Source organism: Crocodylus siamensis, chromosome 2 (assembly GCF_052110815.1).
Source record: "Crocodylus siamensis isolate JL-2025a chromosome 2, ASM5211081v1, whole genome shotgun sequence".
Taxonomy (NCBI): domain Eukaryota; kingdom Metazoa; phylum Chordata; order Crocodylia; family Crocodylidae; genus Crocodylus; species Crocodylus siamensis.
In genome coordinates, this window is record NC_143396.1 from 297292451 (window position 1) to 297305228 (window position 12778).

The following is a 12778-nucleotide window of genomic DNA, read 5'->3' on the forward strand; positions in this document are numbered from 1 at the left end:
CCCAGTGCTGTCACCACCCACCCCACCCACAGCCTGTCCCCACCCCCCCACCATGAAGAGCCCTACAGAGTCCTATTCCCAGCCTGCAGTGACAGCCTGCCATCACCCCGGCACAGATCCAGGGGCACATGCCCCCATGCCCTTCCAGGGTGCATGTAGTGGCAGGAGCCACCCCCCTTCTCTGCATCCTCTGGACGAGCTGCAGCTCCATCCTGTCTCCTGCCCTGGCTGAGTAGTGCCTGCCCCTGCCCCACCCCAAAAGCCAGCCCCACTCCCTCCCGAGATGTGGAGGCCCCGTGCCCCTTCCCTCCCCTCTTGCCTCATCCCCCACAACAGACTTACCAGCCCAACAGAGCTCTTCATGCTGCCAGGTTGCATGTTGGCAATCAGATCAGTGTCTGCAGATATGGCTCATTAAGACTCATCCATCACTATCGGCCCAAAAATTGTCTATTGGTATATCCACTATATATATAGTGGATTGGTCCGGTCCAGTCCTGCAGGGAGAAAACCAGGAAAGCCAAGGCTGCAACTGAACTCCAACTAGCTTCAAGCATCAAGTACAACAAAAAGTCCTTTTTCAGATATGTGGGGAGCTGGAGGAAAAGCAAGGGCAACGTTGGACCCCTGCTAAACCAGATGGGGCAACTGACAACTGACGCCCAGGAAAAAGCCAACCTATTAAATAGGTACTTTGCGTCAGTCTTTCATCAGTCCCGTGGGAAGCCCATGCCTGCTATGGGACAGGGAGATCCGGGTGATGGGGATCCCCTACCCTCCATCAATGCTGACCTCGTGAAGGAACACCTTGAGAAGCTGGAGACCTTCAGGTCAGCCGGCCCTGACAACCTGCACCCCAGGGCACTCAAGGAACTGGCGAGCGTCATAGCCCAGCCCCTGGCACGGGTCTTCGAGAGCTCCTGGCACTCTGGTGTAGTGCCCAAAGACTGGAAGAAGGCCAATGTGGTGCTGATCTTCAAGAAAGGGAGGAGAGTGGATCCGGCTAACTACAGGCCCATTAGCCTGACTTCTATCCTGGGGAAGATCTTAGAAAAGTTTATTAAGGAGGCCATCCTAACATCCTAAGAAATAGCCAGCATGGGTTTGTTGCGGGTAGGTCTTGTTTGACCAACCTCATTTCCTTCTATGACCAGGTGACCTATCACCTGGACGAGGGAGAAGAGATTGATGTCATATATCTTAACTTCAAAAAAGCCTTTGTTCTGGTATCCCATGATCACCTCTTGGCCAAACTGCCCAGTTGTGGCCTTGGCTGCACCACGATCCGCTGGCTGGGAAATTGGCTCTGTGGTCGGACCCAGAGGGTTGTAATGGATGGCAGTCACTCATCATGGTGCCCTGTGACCAGTGGGGTCCCTCAAGGCTCTGTCCTGGGACCCATCCTGTTCAACATTTTCATTAATGATGTGGACATTGGAGTCAGGAGCAGACTGGCCAAGTTCGCCGATGACACCAAACTTTGGGGCAAAGCATCCACGCCAGAAGATAGGCGGGTGATCCAGGCTAACCTGGACAAGCTCAGCAAATGGGCAGACGGGAACCTCATGGTGTTTAACACCGATAAATGCAAGGTTCTCCACCTTGGGAGGAAAAACCTGCAGCATCCTTATAGGCTCGGCAGTGCTACATTGGATAGCACTACAGAAGAGAGAGACTTGGGGGTCATCAATGACCGCAAGATGAACATGAGCCTGCAATGCGATGCTGCAGCTAATAAAGTGACCAAAATGCTGGCGTGCATCCATAGATGCTTCTCGAGCAAATCCCGGGACGTCATTCTCCCCTTGTACTCGGCCTTGGTGAGGCCGCAGCTGGAGTACTGCGTCCAGTTTTGGGCTCCACAATTCAAAAAGGATGTGGAGAAGCTTGAGAGAGTCCAGAGGAGAGCCACGCGCATGATCAGAGGTCAGGAAAACAGATCTTACGATGACAGGCTGAGAGCCATGGGACTCTTTAGCCTGGAAAAGCGCAGGCTCAGGGGTGATCTGATGGCCACCTATAAGTTTATCGGGGTGACCACCAGGATCCGGGGGAACGTCTGTTCACCAGAGCGCCCCAAGGGATGATGAGGTCGAACAGTCACAAAATCCTGCAAGACCGTTTCAGGCTGGACATAAGGAAGAATTTCTTTACTGTCCGAGCCCCCGAGGTCTGGAACAGTCTGCCAGCGGAGGTGGTTCAAGCACCGACATTGAACACCTTCAAGAGTAAATTGGATGCTTATCTTGCTGGGATCCTATGACCCCAGCTGACTTCCTGCCCTTTGGGCAGGGGGCTGAACTCGATGTCTCCCGAGGTCCCTTCCAGCCCTGATGTCTATGAAATCTATGAAATCTATATATATATAAGCGCACCCACACATACACAGCTTCCTGATATTTTTACAGTCCTATTAGGAAAGGAGTGCATTGCAGATGATATGAAAAGCACTGCCAAATGCTGAACCATGTGCTATATTAATATTTGTCTGAAAAAAATGTAATGTTAAATCACAAAACGCTAACAATATGTTTGAGTTAAATCTCTGTAGAGTAATACCAAATCTGAAATAAGCCATTGCTCACTGGAGAAGCATAAAATCGTGGCGCTGGCATAACAGCTCTGACAATTCAAAACAGAATACGTAGAAACGTCGCAGGAGTTCCTATCATTCAACTATTCCCGCTGAATCTTTTCCAAGACATAAATAGCCAGCTTCTTTAACTCAGCAACTGTTATGCGATTGCCATTGCTTTTTATGTGTTGGAGCAAACCAAATGGGGATACACGTGTTAACAGAAAAGCCTGCTGGCAAAGAGACTTTTTTGAGGACCTGAATATCACATCTGACTCATGCTTCCTGGCTGGAACAGCATCTGGCCTGCCCTGCCTCAGCGTGACAGCCCACGTGTCTCCAGGAAGCAGCCCTTGTCCACAGCGTGGCTTGACACCTGCTAGCATTGCCCGTTCCAGCTCCTTGCCCAGGCAGCATTTATCCCATTCAGCTGCAGGCTCCTCTCTGGTGTTGGCACATCACCAGGGAAGGGCGGTGGGCAGGCAGCGGCTGACTCACAGGCCTCTCATTCAAGCAGAAGTCAATTAGGGAAGTCCTATGGCCTTTTTATGTAGAAGGTCTGAGTCCCAGTTGGACCATAGGCCAGGAAGGGACTGTCTTCCCCTATGATTTCCAGGGCTGCAGTACCGAAAAAGAGAGTATTTTGTCTTCAAATGTCTCACTCATGCAGTGCTGGCAGCAGGGAGTTGTCAGCAATTATTGACTAGCCCCCAAAGTGTCCCCAAAAGGTGGGTCATATTAGGAGAATAAACTGATTTAGATTATTAATATCTACCAGCTAGCAAGCAATTAAAAGTTAATTAACAACGTGGACCTACACTATGCATTTTTAATAATAATTACTGTCATGCAGCTCCATGAGAGGGATCTCTCTGCGTGGCTACAATCTCAGGCTATTTTCCAGAGCTTAGAAATTCTAGTATTTAATTTGAATTAAGGCATATTGTGCAAGGACACAAAGAGGATTTTTTTTAATTGCATTCTAGTCATGTTTCCTGACCCAGGCAGCTGTAATATTCGCTTTCTACAAAGTTAGAAACCCAAATTAATTACCCCAAAATGAATATACAAGTTTAGGCCACTTATTATCTCGTCAGCATTCAACGCCACAGCCATGGACTAACAAAGCAGATTAAATCAAGAGCCATTAGGAGAGGGAGGGAGAGAGCAGCGGGAGCAGAAATGCACTGGGTTTCTGTTTGCTTCTTTCTTAAGCAAGCACGAATGCTTTCACTTTCCAGGTGGAATCAGCTCCCAGGCACCAGGTCAGCTCGTTGCTCCTCACAGAGACCTTGAGCAGAACAGCCAGGGCTGTGACCGCCACACCAGGGTGACCGCCACACCAGCCGCCCAGGGAGCCAGGCAGGGGACAGATCAGAGCGGACAGGCCAGGCGTAGCTGTCCCCTCTTCAGTATCTGCTCCAGGGCTCCGCAAAACACACCCGGGCTGGGTGGGCCTGTGGCCCAGTACATCCTGGCATCTCTTGCATAATTGCATCCATCTGCACTAAAGATGCACCACGCCAGCTGCCCGAGCTCCCCACCAACGTGCCGTTCTCACCCTGCCTGCTCCGATTCTCCTCTCCCTGCTCCCCCACAGCAGGACGTGGCCTGGCTCCAGACAGCCCAAGATGGCAGGGCCAAGGAGGGCCACAGGTAGCAGCAGCGGCCAGCTCTTGGGGGCGCTGCATGGTGGGAAATGTCCCTTGTCCTTGATGGAGCGGAGACCGTGGCCCTGGCATCTGTCTGTCCTCGGTGGGTTCTCCAGCACCCTTGCCGGTATGGGCAGTGACGGGCTCCTTCCAAGTCCCTCTCTCTGTCTCTCTCACACACACACACACACACACACACACGCACACACACACACTTGCAATTCACTTTTAATGAACCCGCAGAAGAACTAGACAAGTAATTTATTATTAGTGCAATCATATTATCATGCACACCATGGTTTGGGGGTTTTTTTGCTTTTTTTCCCCCAGTACGCTGGAAAAACACAATCAAATATTTGTGTAATGACCTAAAACTGAATGATATGATGATTTGTATCACAATAAACTACAGATAAAAACAAGTGAATAATGCATCAAATTACAGTGTTGTTATTCTTAAATGAGATGTTTTGTTATATAGTTTCTGCCGTACACTGGGGAATTGGTTCCTGGCCATCTTCATCTCATGAGCTCCCTTTTGGTGTGAAATTAAATGTTTAAATTAATAGCACAGAAAACTAGAGTGGAGAGAACAATTTGCTTGGGGAATTTACACCTCCTCCTGTCTGCTGCTGTCTGCTGGCAGGGGGTGGGTGTTGGCTCCTATCTGCGGGTGTTGGCTGGAGTCTTCCTGCCCTCAAATATTAGATCAGAGCCCCCAAAATGCTGTCTCTGGGTCTCCCAATTTCTCTGCTGACTTCTTCATTTCAGCTCTGGAGCTGTGCAACAGGGCTCCCTTACCCCGCAGGCATTTGGTCCTGCTCTCCCACTGAAAACCTTGTAAACTGTACCAGGACCACTTGTTGTTTCATGTCTCAGCTGGTGACACTGCCTCCCAGAGCTGCTTCAGGGAGAAGCTCTGCCACAAAGCACCCAGGTCTGATGGAGCAAGAACCTCCCCGGGAGGCACTGGGGTGCATGGGGTGGCTGATGCAGGAGCCCAGCCGCAGACTTGAGCCCCCGTGCGCGGCGCTGGACTGACCCAGCAGCCTCGGCCCTGCGGTGCTCGCAATCTACACCTGGAACGAGAGACTGTAAAACCGGCTGGTTCCTGCCGGGGTACTGGGCACCCTGTCCTGTGCAGAGGCCTGCACTCTCTGCCCCTCCATGCCTGCCCCTCTTCCCCTCCCACCCTGTCACCTCCTCCCCTCCCCTCCCAATCACCTCCTAACCAGATATGCCCCCAAACAAACCGATTTGCCCCCACTCTGCTGCCTGCTGCTGTCCCCAGATATGTTTTGCCCTACACGGACCCAGCACACACCCCATTGACTGTGAGATCCCCGGGCAGTGCCCCGCATGTGGCACCTAGGACTTCAGGGCCCCTGGGCTGGCCCCGTTAGGTGCTACTACAATTAACATTGTTCATCATAGACTGAGAGGGCTAATAGCATCCAGGATCCTGCAGAAGTTCGCCTCTTTCTGCACACTTGTTATGGACAGGATTTATTTAAAATGTGAATCTACTTCTCCTGGGAGTTGTCAGACCCTTGGGACTCATTTTCATGCTGGGTGCTGGAGAAAAGAAATCCTGTTGGTACCTGTAGCAGACTGGCAGGCAGAGGCTTGCCCCAGGCTGCACCCTCAGCAGGCTGGCAAGGCTACAGGCAGCTGGGGGTAATTACAGGCAGCCTAGGAGGACTGGGCCAGCTGACCCACATAACTGGATGGCCACAGCAAGCTAAAAGGCTCCTAAGGGAGAAGAGTCAGAGAGACTCCCAGGGAGAGACGTGTCTCAGACTGACTCTCACAGGCCTAAGGGCCAGAGGAAGACCCAGGGCTGCAAGACTGGAAGCAGCCCCGAGGCAAAGACAGGACAACTGCACGCGGAGGCAGCAGCAGAGCCGGAGGCTCCTTCTCGGGGGCTGCAGAAGACTCAAGACCATGAGTGTGCCCTACACCACGTTGTGTCATTGAGAACTGAGCTGTTTAAGACTTTCCTGTGGGGCAAGTATGCCCAGGAAATGAAGGAATGAGCTGAAGTTTGAAGGTGGCGTGAGCTGAGCAATACTTCAAACCTGCTACACTACCCAATAGCTTCCTCCTTGGGTTTTGTATTAGGTAATTTGCAGTCAAATGCATGTCTCTGCTAGTGGCAAGGCCAGTGCTTCCATGAGCATCCTAGTCCAGCCTCCCCCACATCAGCAGGCTTGCCGTCCACTTGTGGACGTCTGCATAGAGTTTGCTAAATGAGCAAAGGGTATGTAAATAATTTACATTTTTTTTTAAAGGCATGTGAAGCTTTGTCAGACTTACATCTGTGTACAGGGAAATGTAATGTGACTTTCAGTGGCATATTGGACAACAAAGAAGCACGCACTGCTTCCAAAAACACCTGTTTCCCTTAAACAATTACATGGAAGAACACAAATAAATAGTTACACCGAGGGAAGATTCCTATAAACATGTCATTCTGGAGCTCAGTAATTTGCACATCACGGATTGTTTTAGTAAGCAAACCCTCTCTCAGGATGGGAGTAATTAATCTTTTACAGCAAATCAGTTAATTATTCCATTTAGGAGCAGTGTGGGAATGGCGGCTCTGGGTCAAGATATCATTTTATCTGAAGAAGTGATCAAACCCTACCAGAAACATTCTTTTAAAACATTTCTTGGGTTAATTCAATTTTTCAGACTGAGCAGCTTTGACAGCCATTCTAATGTGAAATTATCTCGGCAGCATTTTGTGTCTGAATTAAACTCAACCTGGGATCCATCTGTGGGCTTGGAATGCCTTGTGACTGATTGTAATCATAAAAATGTAAAATAAGGCACTCAGTATTCAACCTTACGCTGAGAGCAGGGACTCTCGGCGTTTGCCAGCACCTGGCCTGCATATCAATGGGGGAAGCGGGCTGGTCTTACCGGGGCAGTGCTGAGAGGCTGGTCTCCTCGTGCAGATCCTGCCCAGACACAGCTGCAGCTCCTGCCCCAGGAGCTGCTCGTCTGAACCGACCCTCCCGGTAAAGGGAGGTTGAGAGGGACTCCACATCTGGCATCTCTGACCGGTGCTGGCATCTGCCGGCCAACCATGCCATGTCCGTGCTGAGTGCTGCGTCCAGTTGTTGCTCCCCCACTACAGAAGGGATGTGGACACGTTGGAGAGAGTCCAGTGGATGGTAATGAAAATGTTTGTGGGGCTGGGGGACAGGACTGGTGAGGAGAGGCTGAGGGAACTGGGCTGATTGAGTCTGCAGAAGAGAAGACCGAGGGGGATTGAATAGCAGCCTGCACCTCCCTGCCGGGGGCTGCACAGAGGATGGAGCTGGGCTGTCCTCAGTGGGGGCAGACGACAGGACAAGGAGCAATGGGCTCCAGCTGCAGCAAGGGAAGCTGAGATTACATATTAAGAGAAACTTTCTCACCAGGGGGGTGGTGAAACATTGGAAAAGGCTCCCCACAGTTGTAGTGGACTCTCCATCCTTGGGTTAGACCCAGGTGGTTAAAATCTTGGCTGGGATGATGTAGTTGGGGCTGGTTCTGCTTGGAGCAGGGGCTTGGACTAGTCCCTTCCACCCGTCACTGTCTACGATCCCCTCCCTGCTTCTGCAGATGCTCACGCTTACACAGTGGCCTGGTGGCCCCAAGGGAAGGCAGCAGTAAGGCCTGGTCAAGACCTGCAAGCATGAAGTAAGCTGAACTGTGTGTGCACACACAGCTTCACTACACCTCTGCTTTAATGAATTGGGGGCATGCTCACGTGTCACTAGGGTGTCACATACGGGTGCAGCCACTGGTAGCAAGAGAGAGTGGCCAGCCCTGTGTGATCTGCTCCACGTCTGCAAATGCCTCAGTGAGACCGTTCCTCCTGCCACACCCTGACGTCACCTCCAGCTACTACGTTTGCTCTGTTTGGACTCAGCTTTAGCCTAACCTGGCTGAATAGCTGCATGTGAGCAGTGCGTTCCTTAATACACTGTAAAGTGTAGCTCCCCACTTCATTTTGATTAAAGAAAACCAAAAATATTTTGAAAAATCATGTATAAAAACATGCGCACTTGCTTCCCCAAAAGGATGAGCGGCATGCCTCCCTACCCTGATAGCTGGCTAGGTGGCTAGCTCACTGTTGCATGGGCATTGATACTAACAGCATGTTATCCCTGAATGTCAGGAAAGCCAGAGCTATTGTTATGTAGAAAATGCCCCCGGCATTCATGGGAAAGCAGCGACTCAGGAGGAAGGGAGGGTCGTGGTAGGAAAGGAGCTAAGCAGGAGCTCCCCATGTGATGGCATGTCAGTACTGGCTAGCAGTGCTCTTGGGATAGAAACAGCAACATGAGAGGCAAATAGCTGGTGATTCTTGTGTCTGGTGCTGGTGGGATGAATGGTGGAATAACAGACAGCTCTGGAGTTCACATGTTAAAAAGGATGATGGGAAAGGGGTGGAGGAAATGCCATAGAAATGGTTAAAAGGGTAGAGAAAACATTTTACCCAGAGAGGCTCTCAAGAAGAAGGCTGAGAGGGGCCTTGATTACGGTGTGTAAATACCTTCTTCAAGGAAGAAATGTCGAGCCCTTCAATCTCCAGGAGAAAAGCAGAACGAGCAGCAATTGCTGGGAGCTGATACCAGAAATATTACTAAAGGCACCGGTTTTTAACCAGAGTCAGAGAAGTGCTCCTCGGGAGCACGCAGCCAGGGGCAGCGTGGGTCTCGACAGCTCTTGTCCCTGGATCCAGACAGGGCTCCTGTCTCTAGCACCTGGGCTCAGGACAGGTGTAGCAAGGTAAATGCATGGGCTGTGATTTAGGAAAGGTGGGATAAGGGGGTCCTGCATCCTGCAACTGTCAGAGGGATGCGGAGTGGCATGCAGCATGGGCCTGAGCCTCAAGCACAGGAGTGTAAGCCAGGAGCACAACATGCCGTTGCCCAGGCATCTGCCGAGTCCGAACCCCAGGTACCGCTGGGCAGCCAGGCCTGCGTCAGAAGCTGACTCCACTCTGCCGTCTGTGGGCCCATGGCACCTTTGTGGCAAGCAGCGGGTGGCAAACATTGCAATACGAGTCCTATGAGTCCTGTGCAGGGTTATCTCAGTACATGTCTGCCTGCAGTGTGGACATGCCTGGCTGGCCCCACACCACTGAGCCTGGACACGGGTAGCAGGCTGGAGCTGGCACGAGCTGTGCCCTCCCTCCCTGGAGCAGGTGCAGGTTGCCAGCTCCATGCTGCCACCGCCAACCTGGTTGCAATCCCCGGTCTGCCCAGCGCAGCACTAGCCAGGCTCTGCCTGCGGCACGGCACGGCACGGCACCCGTAGCCACTCGCCGAGACGGGGCGCAATGCTACTCGAGTCAGGACAGGACCCGCTTCTACAGCAAGGAGGAGAGACGATGGCACAGTCACCTGAGCGCTCTCGTTAGAGCACGTGGACCCGTGTTTCTGGGGCGCCTGCTCTCCACCTCGGTGGTCGCATGGATGGGCTGCCACGAGAGGAGGCAGCACTGCTGATTTTCTCTGCTGCTGGCAGATTTCGGGGATGCAGAGTCCCTTCCACCAAACACTGTCCTGCAGCACTGAGGAGTCGCCTCTTGGCAAGAAAGACCCCTCGGCACAGGGGGAGACCTGGGCATGAGACCCAGACAAGTGAGGACGAGGAGCTCTGGTCCTGTTCCTCCTCCTGGGATCGGTGCGGTGAGATCCCTGCAGGCTCCCAGTCAGGGATGGGAGTCTTGCAGGTGGACAAGGAATAAAAAAGCCTTCCAAGTCCTGCTTCCCAGGGCAGCACCGTGGCACCAAGGACCCTGTCTCATCATCCGGGAAGCAGAGGAAGGGCCAGGACGGTGCCATGCTGGCAGGGTCCTCGGGGCCAAGCCCAGCACGGTGCAAGCAGCAGCTCCTGGGTGCAAGCAGGCCAGCGGGGCAGGGCTGCCACCAGGAGCCTGGGCAGGATAAGCAGAGAGATGGGCTTGGGGTCCTGTAGCAAGCCCCAGGGGAGCAATGCTCCAGATCTAGAGAGGGATCACTGGGTGCTGTCCCAATGCCGGGAGAGAGCCTCTACAAGCATCTGGGGTGAGCGCGAGCCACCCCTGGGCAACAGCACATGGGGCTCAAAGGGGAGCTGGAGCTGAGCTCTCTGGACGCAGGGCCCTGGGCATGCCCCCCGGCCATGCAGCGTGCAGGGAAGAACAGGCCTTCCCCATTGCAAGAACTGGGTAGGTTCTGCAGCACAGACGCTCACCAGACGGGCATTGCTGGGCCTCTCGACCCACCAGCCTGGAAGAGAGGCTCTGACAGCCAGTCAGGACCAGCACCTTTAATTTACTACCCATCCCTCTTCCAAACTCTCTGCAAAGTGTTTCTGACTAACCCCCCTGCCCCACCTCCCCTCCCACCTGCCACCACCACTGATTTCCTAGCTCCGGCTTCCACCGAAGATAGGATATCGAAGCTCTACGCTCTCAGGAAGTTCATGCATATGAAACAGGCACGCTGCAATCAGGACGTGCTCCGACTGGATTGATTACAAGCTTTGCATTAAAACCGTGCGGATTCTTACAAATACAGAATAGTCTAGTGAACCCGGCCGTCCTCCCCTCCGGGGACAGCCACTGCCCTTGGACAGCTGGGCAGAGGAGCCCACCGCTGTGGAGACAGGTCTGCCCTCGGATGCTGCCCTGGCATGGAGGCTACGTGCCTCTGGCCCCCCCATGCCCCCGTGACCTGCCACGGGGACTCAGACCTCTCACTGCCCATGGACAGGGACTAGAGGCACTGGTGAAATGTCCAGGCAGCAGGCTTGCAGCAACGGCAGTGCTCACGGTTACCCAATGGGACTTGCTGCTACAGGATGTTGTTGAGGCCAAGGGCATAACTGGGCTCAGAAAGGGAGCTGCAGATGGCTGTCGGGCCAGTCCCTCAAGGGTACTGGGACGGGACCTCGGGCTAGGGCACTGCTGGCCGTGTGACTGCTGGCGACGGGAGGGTCACTCCACACCAGCCCCATCGGTTACATGCTGCTGCTGGAAACGGACAGCTTGGGCTCCCCCAGCATGGCAGACCCCATGCTCCTCTCCCCTCCAGAGCTCGTTGGCCTCCCAGCTCAGCCGGGTCAGTTCTCCTGGGACTGGGAGAGCTCCCACACCCCTGGCGAGTTGCACCCCTTGGCTCTACTCCTCCAGGCTTTCTGCAGGGCCCGGGACATGCTGCAGCACCAGCTGCCCTCTGCCAGGCCCCGCACGTGCAGCGGCTGGGAACACGCACCCGGTGCACGAACACTTGCATCCCAGGACATGCATCAGCAGCCAGGACAGGACGCCCAGGATCTCTGAGCCTGCAGACTGGGCCTTCCCTAGGAGGTGACCGGATGCGCAAAATGGATCTGCTCTGGGGGGAAGCACCCGGGTGCACGTTCCAGGGATAAAGCAATTTGCTAATGGCCTTACCCTGGTCCAGCCCAGCCCTTGTGAGCCAGAAAGAGAGAGGAGTGTTATGCTAATTATTTACTTCCTTTATTTCTTTAGCCTCTATGCCTCCCTTCCCAGCCAAGACTCCCCACAGCTCGCAGGAGGAGGACAGGGTAACTTGCAAAACAAGGGATCAAACTAAAGGATGAGACAACTCAGAAAGCAGCTCACGTGGCAAAGTGAAACAGAGCCCCCCAGCCTGGCTTCGCTTGCATGCAGGAACACCCTGGCGGCACTCTCCTGTGCGAGCTCCCCAAGAGCAGCATGAAAGGCCACCAGAGCCCATCACCAGTGACCCGTGACCACGGGTTGAAGGCTGAGAGGCAGCCACAGGCTACGAGCAGGGCGGGGATGATGGTCTGTAGGTGGTTTAGGGCCAGAGCTGGCCATCAGGTGTCTGGATCGCATACAGGCAGGCACTCCTGTGCACTGGATCGGGCATGATAGGAGGCAGCCAGCTGGCGTGTACATTTCCATGGCCGGAACGATGCTGAACAATACAGGCTTGCAGACCTGGGAGTCAGCAGGAGCTTTGCTGTTGGTGTCACGGGGGGAAAAACTGGTTCACATGAGGTGTGTGCGAAGCTGCTTAAACTTTGCACACATATTCCCCAATCTCTTTCCTGCTCTTTGCAGCCAATCCAGGCAGATTCTGGATAGATCAGTTAGCTCAGTGGGGAGTAGCAAGAGGCAGGTTTGGCAAGTGAAAAGGAAATGCTTTCACATGCATTTAGCAGAGGGAGTTTGCAGAGCGTTCAAGTGAAGGCCACGGGGTGCAATCCTCGGACTGTAGAAGGCAGCTGGACCTTTGCCACGGCCGTCTGGCACTGGGGCCTCACCCGGACGTTCCCGTGAGGGGAATGTCTCCGTGGCTGCTGCAGAGGCCAACCAAGGACGGCTCAGAGGTGACAGCACTGCTTCCCGAAACTGGAACCCTGTTGCATATGTAAATGTTGGCAATTAGCGTGAAGAGTCAAAGTGATCCTAATGTAAAGCATTTGAAATAACCTCATTAGGTTCAACAGTCATTTCCTCCTCTTCTCAGCTCAATTACATTTCCATTTCAAATACATTTATTTGGGTGATTTG